A 15,803-nucleotide genomic window follows, 5' to 3' on the forward strand; every position below is an offset into this window, starting at 1 on the left:
TGCCAAATCACATGTAAGTGAAAAATAGGCAAACAGACCCCAAACTCAGAAATTCAGATTAAGCGTTCCATAAATCTTTATGTAAATAATATCTGTTCTAGAGTGGGTAATCAATTTGATCTATTCAAAGGAGAGCTGTAGTACTTGGAGTCCCTTGTACCCAAGCCTATAGTGACTATTAACCAATTTTTGCCAGAGATTGCATAAGAAAAAAAATACATAAAACTTACAGTAGGAGGCACAGTGATTCATCGGTTATTTCAGGAAGAATGATGTTATTTCCACATAGTTATGACAAAATTAATTTTAGATTAATGTTTTCTATAAATAAATGGTATTTTAAATTAATATTGTTCACCCAGAAGCAATTTCTGCTTTGCTGGCACTCCCGTGGAGGACTGTCAACCAGCTGTGGCAGATCTCATCATATGTCTCAACCACAGAGGATTATAAAACACAGAGAATTTGTAAAAAGAACATACATCTTGACCATCCTGCCCTCTTATCTGCATTCAGTCAACTTTAAAGTCTTCCACCAGCTACAAAAGAAAGCTTAAATCAGAAAAAGCAGAAAGGTGAGGCACAGAGATTTTCAGATACCTTCAGCCTCCTCCACAAGAAAACACTCCTTTTTCTTCAGTCAGAATGAATTACAAATTACACTCCCAGAGAACAGCTAATTATTATCTTCCTTCATATTTATCTTGTCCCCCTCAAAGTTTAGCAGTGGTTTGTGTGAAGAGCTTAAGAGTGTTTTATTCTCATCTTCTGTCTTGTTCCAGCTCAATCAGGCGCTCACAAGACACCGCTTGCCTCCCCAGCTAATCCTATCCTGGGTCAGCTCCTCTACTTTGTCAAAGCTGCTGATCTGTAAAGTCACTCCTCTGTTGTGCCTTGAAGGATCTTCTGGGTCACCTTCTTTTATTTCACAATGTGTTTGACAAGACAAGTTTGTTTAAGGGGACTTTTCCAGTGCTAACCACACGGCTAAGGTTAAATCCAGCTACTCAGGGCTGTGTTTTATGCCTTGGGATGGAGTTGTGCTTGTGTTATCTCAAAGATTTTTTATCTTTTGTACTGGGAATGGCAGAAAATACTGAAGGCTTTTGATAACTCTTTGATCTTTTATGATCCATATGTAAGGATTTTGACTGTATTCTTGCAGTGCACTGGCAGCTTCCAGTACCTGTAGTGTTACGGTATCACAGAGGTATGGCAGTGCTTTTCCTGACCATGTAAACTACTGCAGCATAAATTCAGTTAACTCCCCTGTAAAATGTTCCCTACATTCTGCAGTTTGCACAGTTTTTACTTTCAGAATGATAGAACCATTTAGGGTCAAGCTGATTTTCATGACTTTTGTTTTTCACCTCTAAGACTCATTTTTTGGTGGCTCTGGCTCGAGTGTTGATTCACTGCTGTGCTTTGGTTATTGATGAGAAATCTCCTTTTGGAAACACACGTAACAAAAGTGTGGAATAATAAATGTCTCCATTATTGGCAATTCTCTGAAAAAGAGAGATTTTAGACCCAGCTAATAAACAGCATTGTAAATTTATGGTAGTTTCTAGTGCCAGTTGAGCCTCTTTAGCTTTATGGTGAGTAGCTTAGGTGCAAACACCAAAAGTAGACTTACCAAACATTCCCCTGGATGGCAACCTAAAATATTTAACCATTGCTATGTGATTATCTTTAAACACTTAGGTGGATGTGCTGGAAACTCATACCGTGCAGCAGGTCTGTTTCTGTGTTGGTAATTATTGGCTGATTACATATACACTCTCCTGAATGCTCCCCCGTGTTAATGCTGTCCTCCTAATTACTAATTAATTGAACTTTAAGTGGCTCATAGGTTGGTTTAGGTTTGGCAAAGTTCCCAAAAGATTGCCTATAAAATAATTTTTAACTTAAAAAAAAAATTAGATCAGTTGCTGACAAGCTCAGTTAAGGAGAGGTTCTCAGCAGAACACAGGATCTTCCTGTGACTGGCAGGACCCAGAAATGTCACAAATAGATTTTCCCCTCCCTGTTTCAGATTTCCATTTCTCACACAGAGATCACCCTGAAGCTAAAGAGAATGTTATTAAATTTAAATTCTTTCCTTCTTGTCTAAGATGCTTCCTTGGCAGCAGCAGAAAATGATTATGTCTCTTCATCCCTGTAAGTACTGTGTCCACTCTGAGCAGGCACGGGGATCAGCATCCAAACTGGGGAGATCCCTCCCCTCCATCCCAGTTTGCCTCCCTTGTGCTGGGGAGTGCAGCTGCAAGGTGCTGGTGCTCATCTGGTACCTCAAGAGACAAACCCAGGACCATTACATGATAAAGAGAATTACATGATAATCCAGAATCAATGTGCTGGTGGGGGCTCTGAGCAGCCTGCCAGGCCCAACATTCATTCTCTAATCTCATATTTGCTGCTCCCATTTCTTAGCAGGCCCCACGAGCAGGTGCCAATGCATCGGCAGAGGCTACACATTCAAACCTTCTCAAATCATTTTAAATAGCCTTGCTGGAGTTTCATGTTGACAGCAAGCCAGGTGGAATTTTCCATTTTCTTTCTATCCTTCCAAATAGGAGCAGTCCTACTTTCTTTTGACTCTGGTTTTATGTAACTAACAAAAATGACAGATAGCCTTGAATTTGGAAGATTGCATTGGCCTGTTCTGAGCTGAAATGTTCTGTTATCATTGACGTATGTGTTTAAGTGAGCACTGAAGTGTGAATGGCCATCTGTCCGGGAAGTACGAGAGATCCTGATTACTAAAATGAAATCACAAAAAAGCTTCGTGCTTAGCAGCAGCACTAAAACACAGAGGGGGAGAGAGCCTTTCTCACACTGAGGGTGTTTATAGTAGGCTGGTGATTATAACTCAGCATTTGCCTGGACTCCCTGGCCCATATTTTTCTAAATATGTTCACTCTCAATTTTTTTTTTTTTTTTTTTTTTTGCAAACATCGAGCTTTCTGTATTTGCATATTTTTTACAAGCAAGCAAAGAGAAGCACTGGGTATTTTCCCCTGTCAAAAGTAGCTGTTTTCTGAGAGGATGTGCATTTTCTCATGAAGAGTTGTTCTCTTTACAAGGCTTTTAGCTAGAATGTGCTCTGATTGCATTTGAATGAAGATTTCAACCTACAGTCCCACATGATTGCTCTACAGCAATGTTGAAGGCTGTTCCTGGGTGCAGCTTTTCACTGGAAACCTGAAAAACTTCCTAAGAAAAGGTTTTTGGAAAAAAAGAATCTACAGAAATTTTGATCTTTAGGAGGTTGCTGTATCTGATTCAGCTCAGTTTTTGACCATGAGTGACACAGGTTCTGGCAACAACCACAGGAGTTAGGTCAGGGTTCCACACTAGTTTCAGTGTTTCAATCAAAAGCTCCTTACTGATGATATTTTTGTAAATAACTGATGTTAAAGCTGCTAGTTTATGAAAGAGTATCTTTTTAGGACAGTCTCCCATGACATTTAATCTTATATATTCATGACCATGTTGGCTGCTCTGATTGGTTTCTGTGGTGCTGAGAAGTCACCTGTCAGACCCTGCTCAAACATGAGCTGCCTTTTTTAGAGCCCTCACATTTCTGATTTGAATCAAAGCAATTTTTCTCCATTTCTGCAATTGCATTTTTCATTGTTTCTTGTAATTACTTTTTCATTATGAATATAGTTATGAAGATACATAAAGGATCCGTTTTTAAGCAAAGCTGTTGATTTCCAAAGATTTCATGCACAGTTTTTCTGTTTTAAATTTAAGTCACGAAATAGAAACATAAAGCAGCAGATAGAGATACATCACGTTTGTAGGTAATTCTCTACATTTTCACTTTTGTTGGAGCATGCTTCCTCATAGCAGGGCTCTCTCTAAGTTACCAAGTCTCTGTGGAAATCTGAAGAGGTAATTAGACAGCAGAATATAACTGCAATCTACTTTATATTTTGCTTTACAGTTTAAAAAGCACCTAAGACAGAAAAATATGTAGGAAGCCAATTAAAATACCCCTTTTTCCCTTTCTTTTTGTTGGGTAGACGGTTCAGAGAACACAGCAGCTTTGTACTCTTATTTATTTATTTATTTATTTAGAGTGTAATCTGAGGAAATGAACCGTGGAACACAATTAATGAAATAGCTGTGCTGAATCACATAAACTGGTGTCTGCACAGCTGCCACTCATGTCACAAATGCATCTCTCCCCAAATGTCCACCCGGAGAGCCATTAGCCAGCCGCTTCTGTGGAGGGCCTCCTGTGCTCCCATTTCGGGCTGTAATGGAGCAGGGAGCTGCCTGAGAGGCCTTAAGATGCTTTTCCCAGCAAATGTAACATACAGGAGGAATGGTTGGTACAGGAGAGGAGGCTTTTCCCAGCAAATGTAACATACAGGAGGAAAGGTTGGTTGGTACAGGAGAGGAGGCTTTTCCCAGCAAATGTAACATACAGGAGGAAAGGTTGGTACAGGAGAGGAGGCTTTTCCCAGCAGATAGAATGTACAGGAGGAAAGGTTGGTACAGGAGAGGAGGCTTTTCCCAGCAAATGTAACGTACAGGAGGAATGGCTGGTAAAGGAGAGGAGGCTTTTGCCAGCAATTGTAATGTACAGGAGGAATGGCTGGTGCAGGAGAGGAGGCTTTTCCCAGCAGATAGAATGTACAGGAGGAATGGCTGGTGCAGGAGAGGAGGCTTTTGCCAGCAATTGTAATGTACAGGAGGAATGGCTGGTGCAGGAGAGGAGGCTTTTCCCAGCAGATAGAATGTACAGGAGGAATGGCTGGTACAGGAGCAGTGCTGGAGCAGGGAGGGAGCGTGGGCAGGGTGCAGAGGCTGGAACACAGCAGAGCCAGGATAGCAAATATCCAGAGCAGTGTCAGTGGCTCAGCCTAAGATGTAAAATGACTGCCTGCAGTTTTTTGATACCTAACAATACTCCCAGCTCTAAAGCTTTTTGCTTCTGTGTTTATCCTTAGGTTGCTTTTATTTCATTTAGCGGGTGTGTATTCCACATCAGTGAGAGCACCAGGGAGGGAGAGCCAGATGTGCTGCAAGGGCTGGTTGCAGGAGGCTGACCCAGGTCATCCTTGCTGAAGTGGTACAAAGCCAAAAGCCTCCAGAGCCACAGGATCCAAAATCTTTTAGCTTGCTGAGAAATTAAGGGGTGGGAGAGGTTGAAGGACACCTCTTCTCTCAGCATTTGCCAAGCTGAACACTCAGAGCTGTGTTACTGTGTCACCGCTGATAGTGGTTTTATCAAGCTGAATCTAGTCTTGCTCAGGAGGATATTAATAAATTATCTGGTAATGAAAAATGTGCGGGGAACCACACTCTTACATCAAGGCCTGATGATTACTTTGATAGATGCAGTGGCAAGATTTTCCTGACAAGGCAGAAATGAAAAACATGACACATGGACCTTTAAGGGTGACCTCAGAGGAAAACGCATGTTGCTGAATGATACAAAAATAGAACAGGAAAACAGAGGCTCCAAGGGGCTCAATGTCAGCAGCCAGACAGATGGGCTACACTGATCCACTGATCATTGAGGCAGGAGCCCTACACTGGCCAGGGCCACAAACCCAGCACAGGCAGCTTTGGAGAAGCACCAAGTGTTAAGAATTTTAAGAGTAAAGAGAAGAAGGGAAGTTGAAGGGAAATAAAGAAGCAAGCATTAATAGACAGTGAGCTAATTGGGAAATAAAGCCAGAAAGTGTCATGAATAAAATGGCCCATTTCTTCTGCAGGTATTTTATAAACTATCCTAAAAATAACTAATTTAAGAGGCAATGGAAGAGGTCCCTGCATCAGTTTAAGATTTGCTTAGGTGGGTGAGAGATTAGATCACTTTTAGAAACACAGATTGCTAAAAATAAGGATTATCAGTGCACAGGTGTTAATCTAAAAAACTGCAGAAAAGTTGGAAGGTATTGGGGTGTGACACTTGATGGATCTGAGAGTTTTATCTAGCCTTTAATTCTGCTGGAATTCCTGTGAAAATGTGCATGAACCACTCTTATTTTTTCCTTCCTCATAATCCAGGTGTTCCTGATGCTTTGGGACTGATGTTCAAAATGTTCCAGTGTAAGCTAGAAAGAACACTAACACTTCAAAAACATGTAATAGAACTTAGCATGATGGCAAATTGATGAAAAATAGTGGCCAAGTGGGCCAAAGTTTCCTGTATTAATTCTACTAAATATTTGCACTTAAGAGTCATTTCCATGTGTGTCTGTTTACAAACATCTGTACAGTCCAAAAAGAGAGAATTTGGATGTCCATCTGTCCCTGGGTATTTAGTAGGTCTACTTGGAATTTTCATTAAAAAAAAGGTAGTTTGTATACTCTGGTTTTGGGGAAATGCTCACCTTCCCAGAGAAGTGATCCCTCAAAACCACAAATAGACAAATCAATATAAGATGTGCAGTGAAAGGTGAAGGTGCTGCTGTGATATTTAAGTGCATGTGTGGATTAGAAGAAATTTATAAGATGTTTTTGAAAGGTAAAGGCTTGGTGAGCAGGTGTGTGTGCATGCATGTGTGTGTGTGTGTGAGGAGGTGTTTGGGGTTTCTTTTCATTTTGCACTGCTGTAACTACAGGGCAATTGCTTGCCAGATGTCAGGGAGGTCCAACATCTGATTTTGAAGTGGAACATAATAGATGATCTACCAGGGAGTTCAGCAAACATCACATATAGCTTTAAACTGTCATTACAGAAAAAAATCCAGGAAGGTGACATTTGGTGACATACTGGGTGACATTTGAAATGACAGCACTTGCTTTAAGATGTAGCATTCCCTCCTGCTGTGAATCAAGGGAGTCTGCACTGTGGCTATGACTTGTTTTATTGATGACCCTAATTTCTGCCAAATGTAGCCAAAGAGACTGCACAGAGCCCTGCCTGTAGCATCCGGGGAGAATTGGTGCAGCAGGAGAGGGCAACCACAGAGCATTTGCTATGCACAGCAGGCTCACAATGACTTGGCTCTGAAAAGGAGTTACAGCCTCTCCTGTACTCCTTCTAAAGAGTTCTGGGAGGAGAAAATAAAGAGCAGCTAAAAAATAAAATCCCCCACTGGAGGAGAGTGTGTGCTGTACTTCATATTCTTCCTGCAATTGCAAAGGTTGGTGAGCAACAAAAAGAGCCAGTTTGGTGCTCGGGTTTCACCAACACTTGCTGCTTTCAGGAGTCATCAGTGAATGCTCACCTTCTAGCACATGTAAATGAGCTGAATCCTCACTTCTGAAAGCTCTCAGAGCTAGGGGAAAACCTGGCTAACCTGGCTAATAAACAATGACCTGGGTTCTTGTTGATTTCTTCCTTTCTTTATGAGTGCCAGAGTTTCTTTTGATTGCTTCTCACTTTGCCCGTCAGGGCTGGAAGCGCTCCTTGCAGCCCTGTGAGTGCTGGAATGGGGCATCTTTGGGTGTGCTTGGACCGGAGTCTATTGAAAACCCTTGCAAATGTGAAAATCTTGTCGAGTTTGGGGTCTGTTTTGGTGTGTTCCCTGTCATACTGTTAGGGTTACAGGGAGAACCAGCTGGTTTCAGACACCCTTTTAGACTTACTTATCGATTTCATATGGAGTTTACTTTCCTGAGCTTTCTGCGTAAGTTTATGGAAAACTCTAATGTAGAACTTGCAGAAAATTGTCAACAACTGGGATGTATTATTCCCATTATATATTGTATCATTACTCAAGCCAGTACAGGAAACAATTTTATGAATCAGAATTAGACTTCTGGGAAGATATTCTGCGTCATTTGTTATCAATATTATTTTAGATGCCATTAACTGGCAATAAAATTTGGATGCAAGTAATTTTAATTGTTGAATGTTGTATTAGTACATAATGCTCTAATCATAAATATTTTTTTTCCGGTGTTAAAATGAAACTGCTGTACTTTAACAATTTTGTTATATTCAAGAAGTGTTTGATTTGCAGTCTCTGAGGTAGAGGAAGGGGACATGAAGAAGTGGATAGAGGTAGCACTGTACCCCGTGAACAGCAAATTACATACCTGAACTTAGTTTTAAAATCCCTTTTAGTAGAAAACATCCTGTAGGATTTTAACCTGTGAAACAAGTGCTATTTTTTTTCTTTCTTCTTGTAACCCGCTCTAGAGTCTATTTAATGGCTGAACAAAATTCTGAAGCTGATGCTCACTAACATGAATGGGTTAAAGATATATCTGTGCAGCACAACAGCTGTAGGGCTGAGAAATGCCACAGAAGCCTCATATTGGTTGTCTCCACAGGGAATGAATTTTAACTTCATGAGTTCAACTCTCCAAGAACTGGTCTCCATGAGGAATACAAGAAACACCTTAACAGATTAGCCAGTAGTCTATCTAATTTGGTGTCCCATTTCTCAGGGCTTAGGGAAGAAAAAATAATTCTGGTTTATGAAGCAAGTGAAGAAAGGATGGATATTGGTTGTGGGGGAAGGGAGGAACACTGGGACTGCTAATCCCAGTGGTTGGGTTATTTGGATGGAAAGGAGCAAACCTGCATTCCTAACATTGCTGTATGGATAATAATAGTTGGTTTGGATAGGGTCTCCCTCACCTCTCCTCTTTTACCTCCCTTATTCCACATCAGGAAGCTTTTCATGAAGAAAAACCTTATTTAAATACTTTTGAATTTTTAACGTATTTCTTCTTCACAAGCCAACTTCTGGTAGCCACAATTAACACTTCTAATAGTTGGGGGTTTTTTTGTTAGAAATGAATTTGTGTGGTGTATTTCAAAGTTTTCTCTGGTGTTTCCATTTTCCCCATGGAAACCACAGAGGGCCTTGCTGGTGTTAGCATGAAGAAAATTTTCTTAGGTTTTCTGTAGCTTTTGGCCTTAATAACATATTGTGTCAAAGAATCACAGAGGTTGTAACAGCTTAGAGATCACCACTGAATGCAGTGATACTCATGAAGTGGCTGAAAGCTGATTTTCTTTAGTCCGTAGATAACTGCAGGACCTTCCTATCATGTATTTGTTGGTTTTGCCCATCCTGAAAGGTGATCCTTCTTTTTGCTTTGCAAGTTGTGTCTTGTAAGTGTTGTAGCTGCATTACAGTAATAAGAGTAAACACTGTACTTTTTGCATCTCTCTGAAGATCTATGATGGCCAGTCTGAGAAAGGAACAAATAAAACCAACTCTCTTGAGAACCTGGGCTCATTATCACACGACTGCTGTGTTTGCCATGCTTGCTTTCCAGTTGTTCTGGTATTTCAGCTGATGAGTTAGGAGTGAGGCCTAATTTCTAAATGAGAAATTAGAAATTTCAACAATAGCTCTCTCTTACTTTTTTTTTTTTTTTTTTATTAAAATGTTTATCAGGTGTCCTCAATTACAGAGGCATTAACTAACCCACCGTTTTATCTGGCTGTAATACTGATGCTATTTAATTTTTTTAAATTGTGATCAGGAGGATGTGCTAGGGGGGAGGTTTAATAAACTTGCAGATGTCAGCTCAGAGGAACCTGAATGCTGGATGGCAGGAGATTGAGGATGATTGGATATATGGTTTTCTTTTAGATATGCAGCACTATTCCAGATACATGGCTCTAATAAACAGGGACAAGAGAAAAGTACTGGGCTTACACAGTAATCATCATGTGCCTAAACCTGGGATGTAAAACAGCTGGGAATGTTTAAATTCAGTGGGAATGGATCTTGTGCTGGTGCTCCAGAGAGGTTTTTCTTGGTGGCAACAGTATCAGGAGCTTCAACCTTCAAGCTGATCTCCTGCTAACTCACAGCCATGATCTGCTTCAAAACTACCCTGTTGCTTTTCTCCATTCATTTTCAGCGGGATCAGCAGCTCAGCTGACAGATGTTGAGTTGCTGGAGCCACCAGCAGGGCCACAGAAGGGATATGCAGCCAGTCACTGGGACCACAACTTTTGACAAAAATGTCACCTACCCCGGGTAAGTTTAAAATAATGGTGAAGCTGCAGGTTTTCCATGCTGGTGGCAGATGGGATAAGAAATTCTAACAATGGAAGTGAAAACTTAGCTCAGCTGTTAGGGAAAGTTCTTCCTTGGCCATGGAATGTTGGAACAGGGTGGCTGGGGATGCTGCAAGAGATCCTGAGTGTGGGTCTTTAAAAGGCTCAGATAGACAAACTTGTGTTGGGAAACACCACAAAGGATTTTTCTGCCTGCAAGCAGGGAAACGGATTTAACTGATCTCTGGGGAGGATCACTGCCAGCCCTCTGACTCATATCCCTTAATTATTTGTAATGTGAAATGAGTAAAATTAAAGGTTTCTCTTAAGAGGACTGAATTTTGCAGAAACCACCCATTTATTGCTTCTGTGTAGGCAACTGGATTAGCCTTCTTGTGTTTGATCAGTGTGGGGGAGAGGGAGAGAGGGAAGACATTAATCATATCAAATTTATCTTTCAGCATTTTGACAATAAGATGGCATTTAGGAAGAACTTGGGTCATACAATATATATCTGTCTGTCATTAAAAGAACCACTTTCCAAGCACTTTTATTAATCTTAGAGTTTACTACAAAAAAGTGTCAGTGTGACCCCACCTATGGAATTAATCCAACAAAGATATTCTTGATGGTTATCTTTATCTTGGTATGTCCCACTAGAAGATGCCAGTTTTGAATGAACATCCCAGTCTACTTCAACAGAAATTGCAGGACTGCTTTTTAGGTTTTTCTTTTTACTCCTCCCTTTTTTTATGACCATGGTGCTGTTTTGTACTGGATTATGTTTAACTGTTCATTTTAATGTCTGGGAGGAGTGGTGAATGCTGATGGGGAAAGGAGAAATTTGCAGTCACTGACTGTCCAGAACATTTGCTATACACCCAGTCTCTATTCTCATTTAATTATCAAAACAATTTATCATAAAAGTTATTAATTGAAAATGTTAATCCCTACTGAGAAGACTTCTCAATCTTTGAAGCTGAGTGGTTTCATTTTGAGATTGTGCTGGAGTTTTCCTGTCCTCTTTGCTCTGCATCTTCATTTTTTAAAGCTCTGAAGAGACCTAAAATTGCCTTTGCTTTTCATGCTGTCATGTGAATAAAGAACTGAGGGAGCTGCAGGGTAGGAGTAAGGGCTCTTAAGTGTACATGCCACTGTGTTTCCCTTCTTCATATTTACCACAGATGTGCCTTCCTCAGCTTCTGAAATTAGCAGTTCAGCCCAACATTCCTCCCTGATAGGCCCACAGCACCCAGATCTTTGGTGCTGCTAGGAGAAGTCCTGCTCTAGCAGGAATGATTTGCTTGGATAAGTGCTTGGATTCCATGGAGACTGATGCCTGGCTGGAATACAGAGGCAAAATGATGCTGCAAAGTGCCCTGCAGGACTGTTTATTCCCTTTTCAGACAGAATTGATAATTACTGCTCCTGGTGCTATAACACATCACTCCTTTTAATTTGTCCAATAAACCATACATTGCCTTTAATTTCTTTTCCAATTCTTTTTGCTAATGAGTGAACAAATATATTTTCTTTAGGTCACTCTGGTATTAATTAATGACATCTTTTTTTGTGCACCACCTAAAAGCAGTTGAACTGATGATATGCAGCACAGATCAGGCTCAGATATTTAAAGCAGTTTCTGATAGAATTTGGGGGGTGGACAATCTCCATCAGGAGAAGATTATTGGTAAGAAAACCCAGAGAGGCTGCAGTGTCCTGCATAACAGTCACAGCAGCTCCTTGCAAAGGCAATAGAATGTCGCTGATGGCAAATAGATCCCTCAATCTATGAATTTTAAAATGCAATATGAAGCATAAAACAATATATATCCAGGAAAACTGCATTTTATCTGTGCTTTGTTGTCTTAACTCATGAAAAAACAGCAGTATTAGATCACATAAAGAGGAAAGTATGGTTTAGAATTTTTTAAGAGGCAACTGTTCCTTAATGACAACAGTCCATGTAAATTCATTATGCTCACTTAATAAATAAGGTGAGGAAACCTATCTATATGCTTATTGCAGTTTTATAAATGTCAGATTCCAGTAAAACTGATTTTGATGATATGCTGAATTAAGTTACACTTAAGCATGTAGGACTCTGCTTTGCAGGTGAATCTTTTGAGAATATTGTAGAAAGTGACTGCAAAGATTTCTCAAGGACAGGACGGAATTAAAGCTTGCAAAAATTTGGGGAATGGGTATTTTGATGGCTGACTATGGTGGTACTGTGATTTTTTATTTCCTGTTGAAGAAATTTCACCTTGCATGCAAACCTGAACATCAGGTGACTCTGTGACTGTTTACAGCACTCACCTAAAACACAGGAAACTCTTCCAGTAAGTGCTGTACCTGGAGCCTGCATATTCAAGACTTGAGCTTAGCAGTCTTTCCTGAAAGAAAAAACAAAACAAAAATTAAAATTCAAAGGGAGCTGCTTTCTTTTTTTCCTAGACATGGGGGAAAAGTCTAAACACCCTTTTACTGGTGTTCAATAATTAAGTAGGAGTTTTCTTTCCTGAGAGGGCCTATTAAATAGAAAAGCAAAGATAAATGATAACTAACCAGGCTATTCCAATACTCTCTCTATTGCAACAGACATATGTTATATTGAAGCAAGTAAGAAAATTAGTGTCTGTGCTTTTGGGAGCAGATTCTCACCCTGGGAAGCTCAGAGGTGAACGTGTGCCTGGGGTGCCCCTAACAAAAACAGCATTTCCAGTAGCTTTTTGTACTAGTCAAGAAAATATTCTCCTTTTTGTGTGTCTGGGAGAGAAAGACAATTAATCCCAGCAGGATGGGGACCGGTGTCCCCAAGAAAGGAGGAGCAAAGCAGCACTGAAGGGCTGGGACTGCTGCACCCATGGTGGCAGCCAGAGCAAGGAGGGAGGATTTGTTTGTTTAGTCATAGGCTAGGAATTTACCTCTGCCACTTTGGTTTAAAGAAAATAAACTGTGCTTCTGCCCACAACTACATAATTACATTGTACTCTAATATCTCTCGACTTCAAAATGACAGCTAAAGCAGATTAAAGCTGTTTACAGCCTATGGGAAGTAGTATGGTGGCTGCTGGCAATATTTCTTTCTCGCTCAGTAACCAAAGTCCGGTCATAAATCTATATTCTTCTTCAAGGAGGAAGGCTGTGATTAAAGGATTCCTCCTACAGCTGTGGCTTGGTGATAAGAGCTTTATGTTCAGACCCTCCTAAGCGACAAAAAGAAAAAAAAAATCATTTTTCATTAAGTTAGCTACTCTAATTTGGATGGGAGGGGGAGAAGCAGACAAGTAGTTTGGTCAATGACTTGCTGTAGATTTGGTAGGAGTATTGTACACAGTATTTCTAAGCAGCAGCTGGGATTTGAGAGATAGAATACAACCCCTGTACCACCTCATCTGTGCCCCTGCACAGCGATAGTTTTCCCTGCAACGTGGATATTGTGAATTTAAAGACGTTTTTATTTTGGACACTTGTTAACTGTCCAAGCCCGATGCTAGAAAAGCAGGCTTACCCACCCGAAAAACTGCAGGCAGGAACCTGGGACTTGTCCTGCAAACCAAACATCCACACGGAAGGAGAAGAAACCCAAAAACTCAGAACTGCTGCTGTGCTTTTGTCTTCAGCTGAGGTCTTCATGGAGACCACAGGGGGGACCCTTGGGGAGCCAACTGAGAGGACTTTGAACAAAGATTTGAAATGGTCAGAGCCGTGCCATTTATTCAAGCAGAACTTAAAATGAATGCTTTTGTTAGGACTTTACCACTAGAAAAATAACACAAGTGCTGAAAGCACCAAAACAAAACCCAGCAACCCAGAACACGGCAATTCTGATGCATATTTTGCAGGGTTTGAATGTTTCTGATGACAGAGTGCAGCTTGATTATAGTAGGGAGGCTAATTAAATTATACACCAAAATAATTGTGGGAATAATATGATGTCTGGTAGAAGAAACAGGAACAAACTCTAATCCCTCAGTAACTCAAGACATGAGTTATCTCACTGTGGCATATGCCCCCAGTTCTGCTTTTTAACTCAGCAGTGACAAAGGGTGCAGTCACAGATCCAGTGGCATGTTTTTATATTTTCTTAATTTTAAAATTAGAATATATTTATATTAGAATCTTTTGCTGGTACTAAGTTTTCAGTGTTTAATTTGCATAAGAGTGCTGTGCAAAATGGGATGAGGGTTAATCAAAGGATTTTATCACTCTTTTTAATTATATTCATTATGCTGGAATAAGATGTAAATTTTAATTTCACCTTGTTAGCTAACGTTTTTCACCAAAAGTTTGGATTTGCAAATCATCTGGCATTTTTAATAGGAGCAGATGCTAGTGATTTTGAAGAACCTAAATGCCTCAAGTATGGTAGACATTATTAATTTGATTGATATGCAATTTAATGCAACTTAGCAATTATTAATGCCATTTAGCATCGGTGTGGATATTCAGAGAAGTAGCCTATAAGCAAGAAGAGCAGTGCAAGCACAAAGAAGATTGTTTTTCCCCCCTAGATCTGCTTCTGAATAGATGTTCTTTTTAAGCTCACTACAGTAAACACTCTTTCCTTCTCCCCGTCAAATTTTTAGTCACAGCTATCACCTGGAAGGTTATTTTCCAGAGGCATATAGTTATCTCACCTTCGGAGAGGCAAGCAGTAAACTCTCTTCAGCCTGCAGACATTTACCAACAGTGTTTTATATGTTACGTTTATAACTCTTCCAATCGCAGGGAAGCCAACTGAAAAACATACCTGCTAATGGAAAAGGACTATTAAAGCACTGCTGTGCACTCACCTTGCACTAAGCCAGCTGCACAGAGCCCCGCCATAAATCACACTTAAATGATTGCATTCCACCAGAGTCACTGCCCAAAGAGCAAACTTCCAGCAGGCAGGGAGGCACTGGCAGCGGGATGAGAAGTCCATTCAGTTTCAGAACGGCCTCAGGTGTGTACCCTGGGCTCATGTTAGACAAAGGGAAAAGGCCTTTTGGGCATCCTGACTTATTTTTGGAATGAGAACAAAGTCACTGTTTTCCATGGCTTCCTGCTGCCAGATTCCCAGCCAGGGCTAAACCTGAAGGGAGATGGTGGTGGCAACTAGAATGGCCTAAGTGTCTCTTTATTATAGGGGATCAAAGCTTTGTGTGGCAAACAACCCACCCTAGCAGGGTGATCTGTTGCAGCTGCAAAGAAAAGGAGGGTGTCAGTGCTTCAGCCATTGCTTTATAGCTGAGTAAAAGAGTGTAGCTTGGGCTGCACGCTGAAAAAATTAGAGGGATGGTGAGTAATGTGTGCCTAGTCCAGGGCTCTTGAGGATGTGCAGTGGTAACAGGGAATGTGAAATGCAGGTGGGCAAAGGGTGCTTCTGGGTTACCCGTGAAATGTCAGCTCTGTTGAGTAAAGCTGGAGAGGGCAGTAGAGGAAGTCACCCCACTCACACTTTCTACCTGAGAACGACTTGCATGAAGCTGAAGTTGGAAATAAAGCAGACAACAGTTCCTGACACCAGACAATCTACAACAGATGAAACAGTTTGCTAAACAAAAGCACTATTTTTCCTTCACTAACACAGTTCTTCATAATCTTTGCAAATTGTAAATACGTGCTTAATATCTGTCTGCTTAATGCTTCGATGGAATTGATCTGAATGCACACTGGGCTTGATTCAGGCACTGGCAGATATTTTCCCTGCTTTGTTGTTCTTCAGCCAGATTCAGGAGGATAGTTTTCTGCTCCTCAGAAGTTCATTCTTTCTGTAGAAACCCAAGCTGATTTCTCCCCTGGGATGCAGCCCCAGGTAGGACTAAAGGCTTGCTGACACACCAGGACCTGCAGAAGCACAGTCTGAGACAGGCTGCAG

The 15,803-nt window shown here is 40.8% G+C and overlaps 1 long non-coding RNA gene across 1 annotated transcript in view; it reads left to right on the forward strand.

The window, feature by feature from the left end:
- Nucleotides 1–10,676, forward strand: part of LOC137483531 (uncharacterized) — a 70,468-nt gene extending 59,792 nt beyond the window's left edge. The window contains exon 3 of the long non-coding RNA XR_011004501.1: nucleotides 9,799–10,676. This is a non-coding gene — a long non-coding RNA (uncharacterized lncRNA). The remainder of the gene's footprint in view (nucleotides 1–9,798) is intronic.
- The last annotated feature ends 5,127 nt before the right edge of the window (nucleotides 10,677–15,803 follow it).

The sequence above is a fragment of the Anomalospiza imberbis genome, chromosome 16 (assembly GCF_031753505.1).
Source record: "Anomalospiza imberbis isolate Cuckoo-Finch-1a 21T00152 chromosome 16, ASM3175350v1, whole genome shotgun sequence".
Taxonomy (NCBI): domain Eukaryota; kingdom Metazoa; phylum Chordata; class Aves; order Passeriformes; family Viduidae; genus Anomalospiza; species Anomalospiza imberbis.